Raw genomic sequence first — 21,015 nt, forward strand, 5'->3', positions numbered from 1 at the left:
ATGGACTTAGAGAGTAATGATATAGTTAATTGAATATTAACTTTTTATTTGGTAATAATTTAACTCCTAAAGAAAACAACCTGAACACTCCAGAAAAGTGTGTTTTAAAATTTTCTCAAGTTGGTGAGTTGTCTTATGCTAGACAACTTTTTTTTTGATCCCCGGACCCACATAGTAGAAGGCTAGAACCAGCTCCCATTGACTTGCACATTCATGCCATGGCATGCATCCACATATATATAACACATGAAATGAATTAATTAAAAAAAAATAAAAATCACTCACTGTGTGTTGAATTCATGCCTATAATCCAAAGACCTGTGAGGTGAAGCAGGAGAAGTTCCTTGATTTTTAGGACAGCCTGAGCTACATAGTGAGTTCTAGGCAACCGGGACCATAATATGTGACCCTGTCTGAAAATAAAACAAACAAACAAACAAACAAAAAAACCCAGCAAACAACATCTACCTGTTGGCCTAAGAAAAGTTTAAATATTCCCTTGCTTATTTATTTCCCTAGTGATGGTTTATACGTACTATTATCTTAATTTTTGTGTATACTTTGAAGTTTTCTACCATAAACTTTTTTAAAAAAAGCATCAGAAATAGGAAATAAAAAAATTCTAGGGAAATCATTGACCTGTGAAAGACTGCAGGGAAAGATCTGAGTATAAGTTGAGGTATACCTGCAGTAGCTAGCAGCATGTAGAACTAGTTCAGTGTCTGTGTGGCGGGCATGGAAAACAAAAAGGGTACAAATGAGTGAGGGGTGTTACACATGGAAATCCATTAGCTATAGTGAGGGAATTATGATTCACCTTGACCTTGCTACCTGAAATCCTTCACTGAATGAGCTTGTCTTATGTAGCCTATCCCTAGTTCATCTCTTTCAGTCCCAGTCTTTTCTTGTCCCCTAAAACTTAGCCTTCACTGGCCATTGCTCTACTGTAGTATCAATGCCATAGTTGTGTGTGCTTTAAATGAGAACAACTTTATTTTGTCCTAGTTTTCCTAGAATCTGCTCATTTCAAGGACACTAGATTTTGTTGAGAAGCTCTAATTAAGGGTTTTCACATCAATGGTTGTAGTCTTTAATTTTTTTCTTTTCTTTTTTTTTTTTTTTTTTTTTGGTTTTTCGAGACAGGGTTTCTCTGTGTAGCTTTGCGCCTTTCCTGGAGCTCACTTGGTAGCCCAGGCTGGCCTCGAACTCACAGAGATCCGCCTGGCTCTGCCTCCCGAGTGCTGGGATTAAAGGCGTGCGCCACCACCGCCCGGCTTAGTCTTTAATTTTTTTTAGATTTTATTTTTATGTGTATGAATGTTTGCATTTTTGCTTGTCTGTGCAACATACATATGCCTGGTTCTTGTAGAGACCAAAGGGGGCATCTAATCCAATGGAACCTATGTTTGAGGATGTGTGCTGCTATGTGAGTGTTGGGACTCAAGCTCTTGTTCTCCAAAAGAACAACAAGTGCCTTAACCACAAAGCCATTTCTCTATTCCCAAGGAGTAAGTATTGTAATACCTTCAGAGATTTGTTTCCTTCCTACCTGTAGGATCCCCTTTTGATAGAAAGAAGCATCACTCTTTCAATAACCTTGAAATGTGGGTTGGGGACAAGGCTCAGTTGGTAAAATCCCTGTAGCATAAGTGTAAGAACTAGAGAGTGGATCTCAAGAACCCATGTAAAAGCTGGACACATCAGCATGAATCTATATTAAAACTGCATGAACATTCCCCAATGACAGAATGGGATTGCTTTTGCTGGTGATAATTATTGCTACTTTGTTTTAGCACATAGTGCTCCTCTTGGAATCCTAGCCCTTGTATATGCTAGGCAGAATTCTGCTGCTGTAATACACCTTCAACCATCTTGCTGCGGGCAGAATGAAAGGCAGTGACATATAATTTGCTTTCTAATGTAATATCTTGCTCATATCCTGATTTTATGTTATAGTTTGAGTTCATACATATGTTAGACCAGGGGCAAGATGGTATGAGCAGTGAAGGAACTCTACATTGACTCACTGGCATGTTATTTTACTGTGTATATTTAGTGTGTTTCCTGCTTGAAAAACTTAGAAATTGGACCAGGCATGATAGCGCATGCCTTTAGTCCCAGCACTTGGAAGATAGAGGTGGAGGTAGGTGGATCTCTGTGAGTTTGAGGCCAGCCTGGTCTACACAGCAAATTTCAGGACAGCCGGGACTACATTGGTAAACTCTGTCTCCAAACAAAAACAACGCCCCTTACACCTAAAGGAATAATCCCAACATAGTGAATGGGGCTCCTTGAATCTGTGTTTCCATATGGCTTAGTCAGTAAAGTAGAGCTGCTGACAATTGCCTTTCCTGGTAAACAAAGTCCATGTTCCACTGTCAACCCTGCTTGCTTCCATCTTTTGTCTGTTTTAGTGGCTTTGGCTTTTGGGAAGGGTATCTTGCTTGGGATCTCCCTGTTTCACAAGACTCTTTTCACAGGAATCTTTCTGTGGAATGGGGTGACTTGGGTGAGAACTGGGCCAGGATACTAGCTTAAGATGGTAGTAGCATGACTCCCTCTTGGGTGATGCCTCTGAGATGGAGCTGTTTCTGCACCACCACTTCATGTCTCACTGGCCACAGCTGCAGCTCCTTCATTTTCTTTAGAAATAAATGCAGGCAGAAAGACTAAGTCATTCTTGGATGATGGAGTACTGCAAACCTATAAATCCAGCATGTGGGAGAAGTTGAGGTGTACAGTAGTATTCAACTAGTATAACTAGGTTATAGAGATGATCTGTCTTTCAAAGGGGCACAGGGAGAAGGAAACAACAAAAATAAAGTGGTAGTACCATTCCTTGCATCTTCTATCCCTGCCAGTCACATTCTTTTACTCTTTCCAAATTCAACTGGGTACTACACCTGTCTCACCCTCGTGTCTTGGCAGACATTGCTGCTCATTAGTGTGCTGCTCATCTTAGAGCACACTTGAATGTTCTGAAGGCTGAGTGCTGTGGGAGTTTGAGGTTACAGCAGGTAGCAGAGAACACAGCTGCCAGCAGAGGCTCTTCTAGCTTCTGGCAGATTTGCCATGATCCATGTTACTGTGTTGGGCTCTCTCTCCCACCAATCATTGGAAGGATGGAAAAGCTGAAAGTGTTCTTTCTGTACCTTTGGAGTCCACATGCTTCCTTGGATGATTTATAGTCTTCTCCTGATTTGTTTGTTTGTTGTGGTGTTGGGGATAGAGCCTAGGGCTTTTGTACATACTCTACCACTGTACATAATGTACTAGAGTTATATGCCCTGTCTGATCATTCCTCACTTCTGTACCAGGTCTCTGTGATCACATCATGATTTCTGAAGTGCCAGGTCTTCATCATGTGTATTTTTCCTGTCCTAGATCCTAGCACATTGTAAGGTTGAAAGGATTTTTTTTTTCTTTTATAAAGAGCAAACAAATATTTATGTGCTCTTCAGAACACATAGTATATAGGTGATACAAATCTACATTTTCTGTATGTGGAGACACCATTTCCCTTTGTTTGGACACATTTGTTCCGTATTGGACAATATTTGTTCAATATTGGAGTTTTGAAAATGGAAACCTGCTGTGGGATGGTCTGTATGTCAAATTGCTCTGATTGGTCAATAAATAAAACACTAATTGGCCAGTGGCCAGGCAGGAAGTAGGTGGGACAAGGAGAAAGGAGAGTTCTGGGAAGCAGAAGGCTGAGGCAGAGGAACTGCTAGCCACCACCATGACAAGCAGCATGTGAAGACGCCGGTAAGCCACGAGCCACGTTGCAAGGTATAGATTTATGGAAATGGATTAATTTAAGCTATAAGAACAGTTAGCAAGAAGCCTGCCACGGCCATACAGTTTGTAAGCAATATAAGTCTCTGTGTTTACTTGGTTGGGTCTCAGCGGCTGTGGGACTGGCGGGTGACAGAGATTTGTCCTAACTGTGGGCCAGGCAGGAAAACTCTAGCTACAGAAACCAGCTCATGCCATCTTGCTCCATTGAGTTCCTGACACCTGTTTCCTTCCACTTGGGGCTAAAATTAAAGAACAGGTGGGGATAGGCCTTACTGAAATATCACTGGGATTTCTTAGTCGCCTGAGATGGGAAAGGCAGGGAGGACTGGTGTTGATGAGGTTTTGGGTAGAGACTACCCTCAGACTTCAATTAATAGGGAAGCCACTTGCCTAGAGTACACCATCTCCAGCAACATTATAGACACATGCCTCAAAACCCACAAAAGCAAAACAATGAACCAAATGAAAGGGAAAGAAAGATGAGAAAAGATACTATACCTCCACAGCAGATCAGCTTCATTGGGTAGCTGTGTGTCATTCATTTCAAGAGGCTCCAAAACCCATGACAAGGTACAGAGATGGCAAAATTGAGTGTTGGTAGCCCTGGTTCGCTAAGTTTGCTTAAATATGGCTCTTTTCATAGTGGAGAAGGGCCATTTTCCTGTAGGACAGAATCTCTTCTGTGGTTCAGTATACAGTGTTTTGTACCATTGTCCCTCTGGAGTTCCAGAAGAGAACCTCAGAGATGATGAGGGCAAAAAGGGCCTGAGGCAAGCATACAGTCAATTTCCAGTCTCTGCCTTCTACTAAAATGTGAATTGTGTGATTCTAATCTTCATGATAGCTGTGTTGGCACATTGAAATAATCTCAATGAGTTTTGCAATGTAGATTTTCTTGCCCTCAAGTTTTATAGCACATTTGGTGTCCTTAGTATATTTAACCTTCCTCTGCTCTGTTTTTGTGATTTTTCTGAAAAATTTTTATGCTAATTTTGGCAAATTCCAAGATTACACATCCTGTAACCAATAGAATTGGGTAGAGCTGGCATTTGACTTGGGCAGTTTGTATTGTAAACCCCATTTGACTGTCCTTACCTAGGATTAACTAATTCAGGTACCCCATCTTTGTGTGTGTGTGTGTGTGTGTGTGTGTGTTCTTGATAGCAACCTAAGAATTTTGAGACTGCTTTTCACAGCCAATACCTGCAGTCAGAAAATGTTAATCTCATGTGCAGTTACATTCTGTCTAGTCCTCAAGGTGCTAGGTGGTAAGATTTGATGTCCTCAGTTCCTAAGACCTTTGCTCAGACTTTGTTGTATTGCTACAAATGGGTTCTACCTGATGCTTGCTAAGTCTCTGGGAGATAGCCCTTGATGCTCGCTATTCCTGGTTATTAGAGCTATCGAAGTCATTCATGGAGACATGTCCAATTTCCTGTTCATGAGACAGATCTGAAAAACTCATACACTTTTCTTTTCACTTTATTTTGTTTTTTTGAGACAGGGTTTCTTTGTGTAGCTTTGGTGCCTGTTTTGGATCTCTCTCTGTAGACCAGGCTGGCCTCAAACTCACAGAGATCTGCCTGGCTCTGCCTCTTCAGTGCTGGGATTGAAGGCATAAGGTAGATGAGCTTGGAAGAAAACTGAACAGGCTATACCAGTATCCCTCCACGGGTGTTCTGACTTAACTTCCATTTTGCCTTATCAGAAGTGAAGGCTAGGCTCCTGCAATTGGCCTCTGTTCATGAGTCATCTGTTATACCACCCACTTCTTCCTGAAGCCACTGTTCCATTTCTCTTTGTCAGAGTTATCTCTTAGGACAACCTGGCATGCTTCTGTCCTGTGCTCTATAGGCCTCACTTCCTATATGGTGTTTCCATCTTCCCCTATCAAGAGCATCCAGGCCCTTCACAGTTGAAATTCAGTCTGAGGTACTGGTCCTGGTATCGATCAGCTTATCAGCTGATCATATGCTCTTCATTTTGTCTCCTGATGCCATTGTTTCCTTGAAGGGAATTCCTTGCTAGTTCCTTTTGTTATAGTTACTATTGCTGTGATGAAAGAGCAAGACCAAAGCAACTTGTGGAGAAAAGTGTTTGTTTTGCTCACAGTTCCATGTAACAGTTCATCATCAAAAGCAGTGAGGGCAGAAACCTGGAGGCAGAAGCCATGGAGAGGTACTGCTTTCTGGCTTGCTTCACATGGCTTGTTCATATTGGTTTCTTATAGAACCCAAGACCACCAGACCTGGGGTGGCCCTCCCCCATCAATCACTAAGTAACAAAATGCCTTACAGATGGATCTTATGGACACATTTTCTCATTTGGGGCTCCCTCTCTGATGTCTCTTGCTTGTGTCAAATTGACATAAAACTATCCTGTACACATTTGTTGAGTTCCCCAGCCCCCTCATATTCAAGGGCCTTGGTCTTCCTCCTATTATTTTCTTCTTCTAACTGCCCTTACTGTCAGCACAGACCCAAAGCAAAAGACCAAAGCAGTGGAGAACCAAGTGAAAAACTGTTCTCTCTGTATGTTATGTCAGATAGTTTGCCATAGTAACTAACAGAAGGCCTTCCTAACATACCTTCCAAAGATCTTTGAATAGCCTACTCTCATTATCAGAAACTTCATACAGTTTTGTTTCTCAGAGTAAGGATTGATAACTTTTTTGACTGGCCCAGGAACCCTGTGTAACCTGCTTCCCTGTGCCTGTTCAGCCTAATCAATCTCATTTCTCTCTTCTTTCTTCCCTGCTCTTTCTGCTTTGTGACCCTGGACTTTCTATTGATCTTATCCCTGAGAAAGTATATTTCCACCTGCCCAGGTATTTATGGAATCTGCTCCCGTGACTACTTAATCTGCCCCTCCCATACCTCCTCTATTCTTTCTGGGCACTTTATCACCAGCTTGCCTGTTCTGTATTTATTTGATTTTATTTCCTTTTGTTATAGTCTGGAAACTCCATTAGGGCAGGGCCTCTGTCTCTAAACCCAGCATAGTGCCTAGCAGTTAGGAAGTATTTGGAAAGGTGTTGAATGACTGAATGAGTGTACTGGGCACTGTGGTCAGAAAAAAATGACAGGGAATGTGTATTCACCCAGTTGGAGGAGAAACCACAACTTCTATAGCATTTCACGTAGTCTAAGGGGATTTCTGTTAGATGCTCCCTGAGATCTTCACATTTCTAAAATTGGGGTGCATATGGCAGTGGATGAGACTTCAATTGTTGTCTGCCCAGCACTGGTTATTTTACAGTGCTGTTTAGCCTGGCATCCACAAGTTGGCAGTAAGTGTTCACTTGACTGTTTGTGTTGTCTGTGTTCCTGGTTCTGTATAGAGTGAGTATGCCTGCTCTGTGATAGGTTCTTTTGTTGTTATTGGAACAATACCCTTGCAGAAAAGCATGATAGTGGTAGCGAGTGAAGTTGGGAAAATGACTGGGACTCTACCTTTCAGAGCAATATCTTGGAATGTAGAAGTAGTTGAAGCCATATCATGCCCCATTACAATGTTACATAAAGACCTGCTGATCCTTTACAAAGAGTGAAATGAAGGCAGAGGATATTGCCCAATTCCTCAAAACAAAGCAATGAAAAACATGTCTGTCTTTGAGGTACCATGTTATGTACGGGTAATTGTCAAAGTTTGCTACTTTCCTAATGTTAATCTGAAAGAATGGGGTTTCATTAAATCAGTAGGGGTTCAGTGTGGATGAAATTGGACCTTAGAATTGTGAGACAAACTTATGAATTTTAATTTTGTCAATTTGTGTTAGGAGTGTTTACATTTCAGTTTCTGTGAAAGCAAATGTTGCTGTTGCACATGAACCACTCATGTGAAAGATGCGTGCTGGCAGGTATTTGTTAGGGTTTCTTGGTTTCCCCACTCAACATCTTTTTCTCTCAGCGATGGGACTAATTTTCCGTTGGTGAGATTTGACTTTGCTTGTTATTTGTTTAAGGATAACATTTTTTCAGAGAGCTGTAAGTTTGCTTTTCATTTTAATTGCTTTCATCCCTTGTCTATGCAGTCTCTCCTTTCCCATTTTTTTTATTACTTACTCTGTTTCATTTATGTTTTCTGACATTACATTGTTTTCCATCTATCAAAGCCAGTTTCCTATGATGTGTGTGGTCTGTTTTATGAGGGGTGTTGGTATGCTGACCTCCCTACTCAGCGGATCCACCTCTTGCTTTCTGCTTCTACTGATTCCTTTTCTTTGTCACCTCCCAACAAAGATCAGCTCTCTACTACCCACACATCAACTGTCCTTTACCAGATTCATGCTCTCGGGTGTCTTTACTACTACATTTTTTCTTCTTGTCTCTTTATTCCACACTTAGTGACTGATTATAAGCAGTCTGAAATTAATTTCTACTTAAAATCTACAGTACCTCTGAAACTTATGATTCCCACAACTTGACAAATGCTTGGCAGCCCCTGTACCCACCCTTGCTCCTACTCCAAATGTTTAGTGTATAGGGAACAGAAAGTATCTAAACAGACTGCTCAATGACTCTTCTGTTTAGGGTACTTTTACTCTGGTAATTGAGATATTTTTCTCCCTCATTGTTTCCCCTTGAGTTAATATTTAGAACATCTGCATGTAGTGTGTTTATGTGTGTGCACGTGCACATGCATGTCTAGTGGCCAGAGGATGGGTTTGTCATTTTTCCAGCACCATCCACTATTTTTCTCTTTGATGCAGGGCCTCTCACTGGCCTGGAGTGTCTCTAAGTAGACTAGATAGACCATGCTGGCCAGTGAGACCTAGGGAGCCAGTTATTCTGGCTTACCCAGCACTGGGATTACAGATTTGTACAACTATGCTTAACCTTTTTTTTTTTTTTAACATGGGCTCTGATTGAATGTAGGTCCTGTGCTTGCAAGTGAAATACTTGTCAAGTGAACCATCTCCTCAGCTACCGAACCTTTCTTTTCTTTGAGAGAGAGACTTAAATATGAACTAGAAATTTCTTTTAGCCACTTACAGCAGGCACAGAACAGGATGTGGCAAAACTGAGCTTGAGAATTTTGTTTTTGGTACATAGGAAATTTGAGATTATGAATTTGGAGACTGCTGACTGAAAAATGAGTCCTATTAATTTGACAGAGTCTTTGAAGGCTGAGGGTATAGATAGCTAAGTCATCCAGTCTGAGAACAGATGTGGTACATTTTATATAAACTCAGCATTGATAAATAGTATATTTGTTACTGTTATTAAGGCAGATTTGCAGATAGGTAAACTTGGGTGTACAAATTGTCATCCACAAAGAACTCATCGTTACTAATTAAAATTTCCAAATTGAGGACTACAAAGAACCCAAGAAGCTTAAAAGCCTTGGCATATTCAAAGTTGTCTTGAAATAATTTATTAGAGACCCCATTAATGGTACTGGTACAAAATTACTATCCTATAAATAGAAATGAACTTTGGAAAACCTAACAGTGTGATAAAAGCACTGTCCTTTGAGCTCTGTAGATCATTCTGTAAGGAACTGGATTTGTAGAAAACACTGTCTCATTAGCTCCGTGCTTTAGCAAAAACAACAGCAAGCAGCTAAGTGGTAGAGTACTTGCCTAGCATGCCTGAGTACCTGGGTTCCAGACTCAACACTGCTAAGGAAGGAAATGCCCTTTTGACTTCTTATTATCTCTATTTACCCGAGAACAGAAAATACTAATTTGGTTGTTTAAAACTGTTCTTTAAGATAGCCATTTTCTTCTAATGGAAAGTCTCACTGTGTATGTATGGGCTGACCTTGAACTAAGCAGTCCTCCTGCCTTTGTGTCCATGTGCTCAGATTTTAGGTGTGCCTGAGAGAGCTGATCCCTACCCCATGTAATACTTCCGCATACATTTTTTAATGCTTGATTTTTATTTGACTTCAGTACATTTTTTCTGATTATTCCTAATAAATTCATTCATTCATGAGCATTCATGTCTTTCTGTCTAAGGCACTTCGAGAGGTTCATGTGCTAACTTTCTTCTTACTACAAACTATTGGGACAGAGATGCCTGTCTTCTGGCATTTGCCCCACTAGTGCACTCATCATTTCTAGTGATACTTTGGAGTGGCTAAACTCATTTTCTGAGCAATTGTTCTTAGAAATTCTGTATTTTGTCTTGGCTAGATAGTGTGTAACCTGGCCTCTACTCAGTATTATCCTAGTGTTTTTCTCACTAACCTACAAGGGCCACAGATTATCTTACAGTGGGCTCTGCAGTAAGTCTTTTTTCTGAAATATATGTGTAAATCCAATGTTTTTTAAAGACTCTTAAAAGGGTTATCATCAAGTTCAAACTCAGGATTTTTGTCAAAAATTGTATTGATTAACAAATGTTCTTACATCTTCTGTGAGAAAACAGTGATTGTAGTTAATTTTGGGTGATTGTCACATAGTTGATAATTGCTCTGATTCATGATATTATTATATTCTCTTTCCTTCACCCACAGCAAAACAAGCTTAATTTGATTTATATCCTTAGGAAGAAAAAAACCCTAAGATTACTCACATGGCTATGATTCAGCTTTTGGCTCCTTCCTCTTTCCCTTCTCCTCCTCCTCTTTCCCCCTCCTCCTTTTCTCCTCCTCCCCTGCCCACTCCTGTATTCACTCCCACCCACGATGTTGTTGTCATCAAAGAACTGAGTCAGTTCGTTCTTAAAAATGGGTGGGGCAGGAGACAAGTAATAAAAAATTTTCTGAGTGAAGTATGCGGCTTCTGTGTGAAATCATTTCAAGAAGGCAGGCAGCTCCTTATATGACATGAAAAGCTTGGAACAGAATCCAGTCCTCATACAGACATGTTCCCAGTGTCCTACATAAATCTGCATGTAGTTTGTGTGCATGTTTGTAGAGGCATTCAAGTTGCATAGCCATGGAGGCAAGTTCCTATGAGATAATTCTGATACTGGGAATTTTATATAATGTGCTTTCAAAGTAGAGTACTTTGCTAAACAGCGAATGATCTTGTTTTGGATACAGGATCTCACTATGTAGCTCAGGGTGGTATTGAACTTGTGTTCCTCCCACCTTGGCTTCCTAAGACAGGGAATTATAGACATGTATCATCATGCCTGGTTTTATTTGCCTTCTCATGAAGAGTGTGACTTGGAACCTTGAGGCTGTTCTTTCTACCCTTGGAATGGAAGAGAACTACTGGGGGAGGGGTGTGGCTGCTCACCCTTGGTGATGTGGTGAGCATCATGGAAACAGATTTCTATTTCTTCCTTGTGTTTTTTTGTTTACACTCATTCTCCAGGTGATGAAAAAGAGAAAGGAAGTGACTCTCAGGTTTTTCAGGCAGTACCCTCCCAGACCCAGTATTGAGTCTGACTGTCTGTGTTCACTCTGACCTATAGTTGAGGTTGCTGGAACTGACAGAGTCAGATTATTTGGTATTTTTGGTTGCTGACAGAGAGGCAACTCCATGTTATTTCACCAACCCAACCTTTTAGTGCAGAGTTGAAGCAGATCTGTTCCTCTCACCCAAGCTCCCTCAAAGGGGTGAGTCGGGCCATCTCCTGCCATTCATTCATAATCCCTACCACCCTTTCATTGTGCTTTTCCTCTCCCCATCATGTTGAAGACAAGTTGGAGCAGTTGCTTGTCCTTCAGCAGAGCAGGGTATGTACATATTTATAAAGTGTGCTTGCACCTCAGAGATGTCTGCTTGCTGTCTTTTTTATCATTCTTCAACTATGTCACATGCAGACTGGATACTATTAGCTTTTGTTACCTGAGGGCCTGTGGAATGATTGAACTGCTTCATAAAGCTTTCAAATGGAACCAGAGCTGCTTGTACTCAAAAGTAAAATTTCTTTGGTTTTTTGAGACAGCGTTTCTCTGTGTAGCTTTGCGCCTTTCCTGGGACTCACTTGGTAGCCCAAGCTGGCCTCGAACTCGCAGAGATCCGCCTGGCTCTGCCTCCCAAGCGCTGGGATTAAAGGCATGCGCCACCACCGCCCGGCCCAAAAGTAAAATTTCTTAATGAAAGACAATCTAATAGAGAATGTATAATGAGGTTCTCCACCCAACTGCCTGGGTTTCTCTTAGGGTAAATATAGTGGGGTTTTATGTTGTGGCCTTATGAAGGGGGAAAAAACAAAACAAAGGAGTACTTTTTTTCTGGGTCTGTACTCTTCTTAATGCCTCTTATTAGGGACTGTTTGCTGTGCCCTGAACAGGGCTATAATGTTCCTCCAAACATTTATTCTTTCCTGGCTGGTGACAGTCCTAGTATCTTGTCCTATTGGGATCAACTGGAATGAGAGTTCTGTTTTTTGTTTTGTTTTGTGGCAGGGTTTCACTTAGGCTGGCCTTGAACTCCTTATCCTCCTGCCACAGCCCTACAATCTTCCAGTCTCCTGCATGTGCTTGGCTGTGGTGGGAGTTTCTGAATGCCCATCTCTGACTGGTCCATCTGGTCCTAACTCCTTTCTTCATTGACTGTAGGAGACCCCAGAAAATACAGTGGGAAAAGCCCAAACAGATGCTGCAACACTCTGCAGAAATGATGGCTTGGTCCAGTGTTTGTCACCGATGCTAAAGTAGTTTTAATAATACACTAACTATGCTGTGTGTGACTCAAACACTGTTTTCCAGCCCTTTTCAGTTCAGGAGCACAGCTAGGAACAGAGAAACCAGGATCAAAACGCTAGCTGCTCTCTAGACTTTTCAAAGATGTGAAAGGTCTCTTTAGATGCCAGAGTTTTGATTGTTTGATTTTATTAATATTCTGTTTATTCTCATTGAAAGCTGTGTAATTATAGACTGGATGTTCTCTGTGTACTAGAGGAAGGTAGCTGTCTTTTAGCCAATAAAGCTTTACTCAGAAAATGTCAGTGGCTAGATTAATACATCTCTGAAATATGAACACATTTTAATAACTAGTTGAGAAATATAATTTGAAAACCTGCTTCTAAGTAGTCTGTGTAAATTTAATTTCTAAAACCTAATCTTTATGAAAATTTGGAGTGGTATTTATTCCAGTAAAATCTTATGGAGAATTTTTAATAAAGTGAATGAATTGTCAACTTCTCAATTAACTTTTATATTATTTAAGTGTGTGTATCTTTTCTGTGTCTTCATCTATGAAATGGAGAATTGGTATTTGAATTTTGCCTTACATTGTAAATATAGACGATATGTCCTACATAACATAGCTTAGTTACCCATCATGGTTTAATCAACAGTAGATAAGCCTTGGTCAAAGCACTTGCTGACTTTGCTCAAGGTTAAAGGAAGTATGCTGAATAGAGATAACTGTTGTTCAACTGCTTGCCTGAGCCTTGCAGATTTTTTGTGTGTGGGAAATTGTACTCATTATTCCATTTCTTCCTATCTGCGTAATACCTGGGAACAATTGACTCCATGTAATGCCACTCCCGTCGTGCTTATTACTGAACCATTTACTGCAAAGGAGACTTAAGCATTTTATTTGGGATTTTTCCCAGAGACCATTTGGTGACTTTCAAGTTTTTGTCTTCAGCTTTTAAACAAGTTGATATTAAAAGACTGTCGGGGTGGGGCAGTGTCATTGTCATGTTGGTGTTTCTATCTAAGTGGCTCAAGAGTGCAAATTGCAGTACATACAAAAGTGAAAGCCTCGTATGTCTCTCATCTCCCTGACCACTTCCGGAAGAACCTGCCACATGGGCCCCATCACGAGATTTAAACCGGGTTCTCCCGGTCGTAAAAGACCTGAGGCAGACTGTTGATTTCCCCACTGTTGTGTGAATTTCATTATTCAGTGGCCTTAGTTCTAAAATTTCCAACATACGGTTCTGTAACATTACATATTAGGGAGTGGGGCCAGGGCTTTGCTTAGGCTTAAAAAAATGCTCTTGGAGTTTTCTTGTTTCCACGATTGAATGCTTTGAAACTACTAGAACATGTATTCTGATCCTTAAATGTACAAGTTAGAAAAGAAACAAATGTGAGCTGTCAGATCAACTACAACCAGCAGTCTAATAAAACTGACTCATATCCAAATGGCTGCACTTACACTTCCCTCCCATTCTGGAGAGAATGTGGCCGGGGGAGGCAGTGTGAGTCACCACCTGCTTTGTTTGACATATGCTTCCTTCCATAAATTGGGAATGGCAAGCAGCACAGTGCTCTGGGCTCGCCTCGGAGAAATAGCTGCTGCAGCTTTGCTTGAGCAAAACAGGGATTCTCTTTGGAAAAATGAAGCTGAGACCTCGTTTTGACTTTAAATGTCGGGGAGGGGGAGAAGAAATGGACAGATCCAAACAAGGAACACTTAACTTGTAAGTACCATTTTCAGAGAATGGAGAAATGGTAGGAGTGTTTGTGGTAAATTTCTTCCTGAGGCATAAGTGGTATTTAAGAGAAATTGGGCTGTTAAAAAGGAATTGGCAGCTATTTCATGAAAGGGGCTTGTTTACTTAATAAGAGTGCTTGAAATGGACAGTAAAAAATGAACAAGGAAGAGGGATATGATTTGTAGTTAGCATAAAGATTTGTCCTGATGATGTTTAAATTTGCTTAAGTTTTACAACTGTTTTAAAAAATATATTTGATATAGGGAATCTTCTCTTAGGCACTTTGAGGGAGGAAAGAGGATTATGCCCGTCTCTCATTTCCCTACAAGTGGCTCTACAAGGCTCCGTGGAGCTGTGCCGAATGAAGCTTTAATGTAAGATTGTCAGGGACACTGGCAGAAGCGGGATGAGAAGTATGTTTATAGCTGCATTAAGTTTTTAAGCTCAGCCGCTGCTTTGGGATTATTTTTTAATACATGCCAGACATTCTTCTGATTTCTATCCTGGCTGGCTCTCAGGTTCTTCTCTGTCTGTGTGAGACTAGGGTGTTAGTTGTTTTAAAGCTTGAGTTGTCGCAGCCAGGGCGTTTTCTGTTTCGGCATATGCCCCCCTCCCCACTTTCCTGAATGAGTGTCCTTTGTATAACCCCAGTAATTCAGAAATCCTACAGTGTTAGGGACTGCCCTGTCATGTGACTTAGGTACTAGGTGTTAGTTTCGATTGGTCAGCAGCTAATTGGTGGGTCCCTATAAGAAGTCCCGGGTCAGGCGACTGTCCATTCTCTACTCTGCCGCTGGCTACTCCTCAACAGGGGCAGTGTGGGGGAGGGATCTGTCCAGTGATTCCTCCTGTGATAGATGAGCAAGTAATTGCTGCCCTGGGGGGTCTGCACACCAGTGGAAGACACTCAGATTACATGCGGCTGATTTGATCAAACTCTGGCTTCCTGAACTGGTAACTGTCACTTTAATGTAGCTTACTGATTAAACGGAGAAAAATGTAGCTGAAAATGTATGCCAAGAACTTGTGTGGACTTATTCCCTGTCCCCTTTCCCCTTTGTCTGATTAATTTTGTCACAGGAATGAAACGTAGATAAGTCGTTAGAAAACTTTTGTAGGAACAGTGCCTCGTGTGAACAGAACAAAGCCGTTTTATAATCAGATTTACCAAGCTGAGAAGAAGGAGTTTCAGCAAACGGAAGCTGCAGTGTTCTATCACCAGGAAACAGTGTGTTTTCCAGAATCGGTAAGTGAAAAGTGGCACTGTCCCTAATAGATCTCATATGGTGTGTGGGAGAATTGCTAAATTGTTCACAGACCCCTAACAAGTGTGTAGAACAGAAAACATAACAAGAAATGTAGGAATTTTAAAAGCAGGCAGCTCCACAGTATAGCGTAAAGGCTGAGAAAGAACCAGGTAATTAAAAAAATGGACTGAGTGTTACCAGTTCAGCCAGGTCTTACTTTTTGAACGTGGTTTCCTTTTCCGTGGAGGAAAGCATAAAATCAAAACAGGTTGTTTGAGTTGCTACATTAACTTTCCATGGATAGCGATTTGCATTTCAGTCTGACTAGCAAGTTGAAATTTGAAGACATACTTTCAGGATTAGTTGGCTCCTTTGCCTTCCCATTGTGCCGAGTACTTTATCTAGATTTTTTTCAAAATGGAAGTTGAAGCAATGCACCCAAAACATCTTATTGTGAATGGCAGATTATGATGGTCATGGATTTTGTTTTGCATTCATGTCATGATTTTGAGATTGTACTGTTTGATTACATTAATAAAGCAAAAGGGTGCCTATTTCCATATAGTCCATAACATTTTCGAGATGGTAATAAGCAACTCTTAGTGGCATAGTGCCTTTGTGTCTGGGTTCCTTTTTCTGAAACCTGAAATTCAGTTTTCTGATTTTGAATCTGTGCTGCTACTATGCTTAAGGTTTCCCCAGGAAGATAATAAAGCTTGAATATCTGTGTTCCTAAGGACAGTGAGATAGCACAGTTTTATATTAAATGTGAATGTTTGATTACTTGACTTTGCTTAATATAAAGATTATGTGGAGAAAGGTTGAGCACAACAGGCAAAGATTGTTGGGTGGCTGCTTGATTTTTGCCAGTTTCTCATTGGTCAGTGGAAATAATCATGTGATATATACTTACATCGAATTATAGGGAAAATATTTTAAGTGTCAGTAATTATATAGGTATTCTGAGAAATCTTCATTTATAAATGCTAACATGCAATTACACCCTGTGAACAGAATTGTGCTTTATTATACCCTATAAAGGGTATAATATTGTTTATTTGCTTTAAGTATCTCCAACTAAATTAAAAGTTAGACGAACATTCCTGACTTCTGCTTCCCATTCTGCTGCATTTGAAATCATAAAATTCTCAACTTAAAACAAGAAAGCTATAACACGATAACAAAGCTACGGTTTCTCTGTTAATTGAGTGGGGTGCAGATGGGGAGGAGAATGAGTGCAGTAGAATCTGTAAATTGCCCCCTCACTTTACATAGTGAACGTTTTTCTTAGGCTAATAAACACTTCCGTTTAAATTGAAAGACAAGCATGGCTGTGAAATGCAAGTTTGTGTGAATGTCACAAGTCATTTGACTTAATGAAAGTATACCCTTCTGACCTGCATGAATTTATAGGTTTGAGAGAAAGACAGAGAAATGGTGGAATGAAAGCATTTCTAGATAATACTGCTAGTGTTTTCAGAGAGTAATATTTATTTTTACCTCTATTTCATGTAATTACTTGAATAAAACATGGTGGTTTAATATTGGGCTAAATACATGCTGGATAGGAAAAAGACTATATAAAACCTTGATGATCTTCAGGCATTTAGAAGCCATTGTCTTGAGTGATAAAAACGGGATTTAATGTAAACTGGAATAGTAAATGTTACAAAGTATGTCCTAGAATAATTTTTCCAAAAGCTTCATTTTTATTTTACTTTGTCATTCTTTATTCTCAGTGTATTATTTTAAAATATACATATAAAGCATCACTCTGAAATCCCTCTTGGAGTTATTGAAAGTATTGGTATTTTGGTATATTTGGTAAATTACATTAATGACATATATTTGTGGGTTTGTAAAAACAGCAAAGTGAAAGGAAGCCATTTGAGAGCCATAACCTCTCTCCAGGAGTATTTCAGAAGTATACTATATACCTTTGTCTGATTAAGTTTTATTGAGGTAATCTCAGTCTCTCTCTCTCTCTCTCTCTCTCTCTCTCTCTCTCTCTCTCTCTCTCTCTCTCTCTCTCTCAGTGTAAACTTAATTCCAAGGGGGGGGGGTTAATAACCAATGAAATGACTGTCTGTTTCTTAGAACTCAGATAAGAGTAGTTGAGTATTGTCATATAGCTTAGAAATCTCAGTTCATAAATGTCATTCAAACCTTGTGTTACAGTCTCATTGAGTAGGGGGATAATAAGAAGGGGAAAAAAACATGAAACATCCTAAATAGGAAACACTGTATTCCTTTCTTGTCTTCTTGACTAGCTTTTGTGCATGGGCTGACCATAGGAGTGGTAAGCATAGGTTTTGAAGAAAGCAATACTTATTACCAACATATAGAGTAATAAGAGGTCAGCTTCTGTAAGGTTGTGCACATCTTTCTCCAGTGATGACCAGCAGTAAGAACATCTTTAACCAGTTATTGTAGGCTCTGCAAGAGCTGCAAATATTCAAATGCAATGTGAAAAGAACCACTTTGGCATAGCCTTTATTCCTCTCCTCTGGGCCGACTACAGAAGCTCCTGTGTTCTTGCAAGACACATGCTTTTCAACCAACTGTTCATTTGCCATTTACTAGCTTGTCTTCTTTTTCCTAATGGAATAGACAGGATTGCATTATTAAATAGCCATGAAATTTAAACAGTTTATCTTATTCAAAAATCACTTTTAACATTCTTTAAGAAGAGTTTTTGAAACCTGTTTATGGGAATGAATTGGCAGGCTGATAATCTAGGAAACACTGTATCAGAGCAAGAGAGTGTTTAGACTAATATGTACCATAGATTAATTATGTACTTGTGCATTTTCCATGCCTGAAGGCATTTTCTACTCCCATTTTCTATTACTCAGTGGCTTTGACAATTTATTTTGTCACTAGCACATTAAGAATTAGTGAGGAAAAGATTTCAGTAAGGTTTGTCCCTTACTTAATAAATATAAAGCTACCACTTCTTCTCAATTCAAACAGGTCTAACAAATGGGGAAAAGTTTTGTCATCAACTGACAGCAAGTCCTGACCTGAGCTTACACAAGGACACTTGTATTCTTTATTTAGCTCACTAAGTCTGTATGTTTTATCACAGAAATACTCGCCATACTTGATTCTGAAATAGAGTACCAGACCTCCCCTGTAGTTACATACATATGTGTGTATATAAAGTAATCACCCTCTTTATAAGATTTATAGTAATCTGAGTGTCTCCTGCCAGATAAGGGTTTCTGACTCTTGAATTAACATTTATTGGACTAATGCTTTGTGTTAGGTACTTTTCTAAATGTATCCCTGGCATCTAGCACAATGCCTACCAGTTCCTGATAGATACCCAGGAGGTATATTTTCATATTAAATGTTTTACATATATTAGCTGAAAAGCCAATATGATTGTTATTCCATTTTGTGTAGAGAAAACTATAACAGAGAGGTGAAACAAATTGCCCAATGTGACATAAAGGGAAATAATGGAGTCAGGTTTTGCAAGCACTGAAACTCAGAGGGGTGTGTCACCTGGTCCCCCATTCCTGGTTACCCTATGCCTAGTGTCATCAGAAAGTGGTGATATCATATCACCACTATGATCATTACCAGGATCCTGTTTGAAATGTTTGTTAACCGGTGGGTGGTGGGACTATGGGAATTCCAGGGCCTTAACCTCTCTATCAGTGAATCAACCTGACTTTTTAAATTGGGAAATACTAAAAGAAATTACATGTTTTTTTAACCCCAAGGCAATTTCAGTTGAAAAAGTCCTTTTTTTGGGGGGGGGGTTGAGACAGGGTTCCTCTGTGTAGCTTGCTTTGGAGCCTGTCCTGGAATTTACTCTGTAGCCCAGGCTGGCCTCAAACTCACAGAGATCAGCCTGGCTCTGCCTCCCAAGTGCTGGGATTAAAGGCGTGGGCCACCACCGCCCGGGGGAAAAAGTCCTTTTATAGCTATTTTCTGGGACTTGTTTTTTTAACCCAGAAGGAGGTCTAGGCTGTGAAGGTGAAAGGGTCACCCCCTGAGTGGGTGACTGTTCTGTATAAAAGTAATGCTGGGCACAGTAAGTGCCTTCAGGAAATCCGGCAGCCCCAGGAAATTGAACTGCATGACTAAATCCAGAAAAAGATGCTTTTAACGGTGCTTCTCAAAAACATTTCTACGTTGTTTCTCGTTTCCCGATGTGTTTCTAGTGATTTAAAAAAAACTTTCCAGCCCTCCGTTTTACTTCCCTGTCCCTCTGTCCCCACTTAGTTTTTCTTTTTAGCACTTCCTTTTGGCATGTTGTATATTTTATGTCCTCGCTTGACATTTTAGTCAACCACTCCTGGTATTGTTAGCTTTGAACAGGTATAAAAATTTCTAGATATATATTTTGATCTGTCTTTAGCTTCCCTTATGTTCATTTCAAAATGGTATTGATAAGAAAAAAGTATTTTGCCAATTTTTTTCTTTTTTGTTTTTTTTGTATTTTTTTGTATCATTTTATTAACTACTTTGAACTTACAGAGATGGGCAGCAGAATTTGAGCATGTATTTCAGTTAAAATATCTTTTGTTTTTGTTTTTTGTTTTTTTGAGACAGGGTTTCTCTGTGTAGCTTTGTGCCTTTCCTGGAACTTGCTTTGTAGACCAGGCTGGCCTCAAACTCACAGAGATCCGCCTGCCAGTTAAAATATCTTAACACTTACCTACTAAACTGCTCTTGTTTCTTTGAAAAGTAGTCAATTGCTGTACGTACTTTATATTGATAATGTAAGTGATTTAATGTGAACATCTTCTGATTCATGTTCTTATGATTCTATGCTATAACTTATCTCTAATTACTCCATTTATCCTAATTTTTCCACCCTAAAGTGTTTAAGCTAATCTAAGACATAAAGCATACCACAGTGCTATTAGCTGTAAATTATGTTGTTTTGTAAACACATCATTATAGCTCATTTCCTTTCATTTTTCTAAAGGAACAGATTTGATGCATATAGAAGTTGGATTTGATGACTTTTGTAAATCAGTATAGCAACTGAAACAGTTGCTTTTCTTAGCTACAGTAAATAGCACCTATTTTGTAATAACGTTAAAAATATTAATGTAAGTGTGGTGATAACTTTGCACATTAAATTTGTTAATGTAAACTGAGCAGTGGTAGTGCACACTTGGGTGGGAGTCAGGAGGCTTTCTGTGAGTTCAAGGACATCCTGGTCTATAGAGTGAGTTCTATGATAGCCAGGGCTACACAGAGAAATCCTGTCTCAAAAAACAAAGCAAAACAAAATACGTATTTCGAACATTTCAGGGACTGGATGGTACTACACACCTTTAATCCCACACTTGGGAGGCAGAGGCAGGTAAATCCGAGTTCAAGGCCAGCCTGGGCTACAGAGCTAGTTCTAGGACAGCCAGGGCTTTTTATAGTGAAACCCTGCCTCAAAAAACAAAAATAAATACATAAACAAATAAATAAATAAATAAATAAATAAATAAATAAATAAATAAATAAATAAATAAATAAATAAATAAGGTGGGATCTTCTGTAATGAAGGCCAGGCTAAGATTTCATTTTAAAGGACGTCTCCTTCTTGCTATGAAAAAAAAAGTATTTCCTGAAGCACTTGGCTCTTCTGTTTGGGGGCTTTATTTTTGGTGTTACTATAGTTTTTCTGACTTGATTCTTTTTTTAAAATGGACAAA

General features: G+C 39.7%; 1 long non-coding RNA gene across 2 annotated transcripts in view; it reads left to right on the top strand.

The window, feature by feature from the left end:
- Positions 1 to 21,015, top strand: part of LOC107399567 (uncharacterized) — a 79,489-nt gene that overhangs the window by 39,339 nt on the left and 19,135 nt on the right. Inside the window, exons 5-6 of one of the 2 annotated variants that reach the window (XR_013048252.1) lie at positions 14,375 to 15,050; positions 15,177 to 15,342. This is a non-coding gene — a long non-coding RNA (uncharacterized LOC107399567). Of the gene's footprint in view, positions 1 to 13,695; positions 14,082 to 14,374; positions 15,051 to 15,176; positions 15,343 to 21,015 lie in introns of those variants that run through there. The other variant, XR_013048251.1, reaches the window with a different exon arrangement.

This window comes from Peromyscus maniculatus, chromosome X, assembly GCF_049852395.1.
Source record: "Peromyscus maniculatus bairdii isolate BWxNUB_F1_BW_parent chromosome X, HU_Pman_BW_mat_3.1, whole genome shotgun sequence".
Lineage (NCBI taxonomy): Eukaryota > Metazoa > Chordata > Mammalia > Rodentia > Cricetidae > Peromyscus > Peromyscus maniculatus.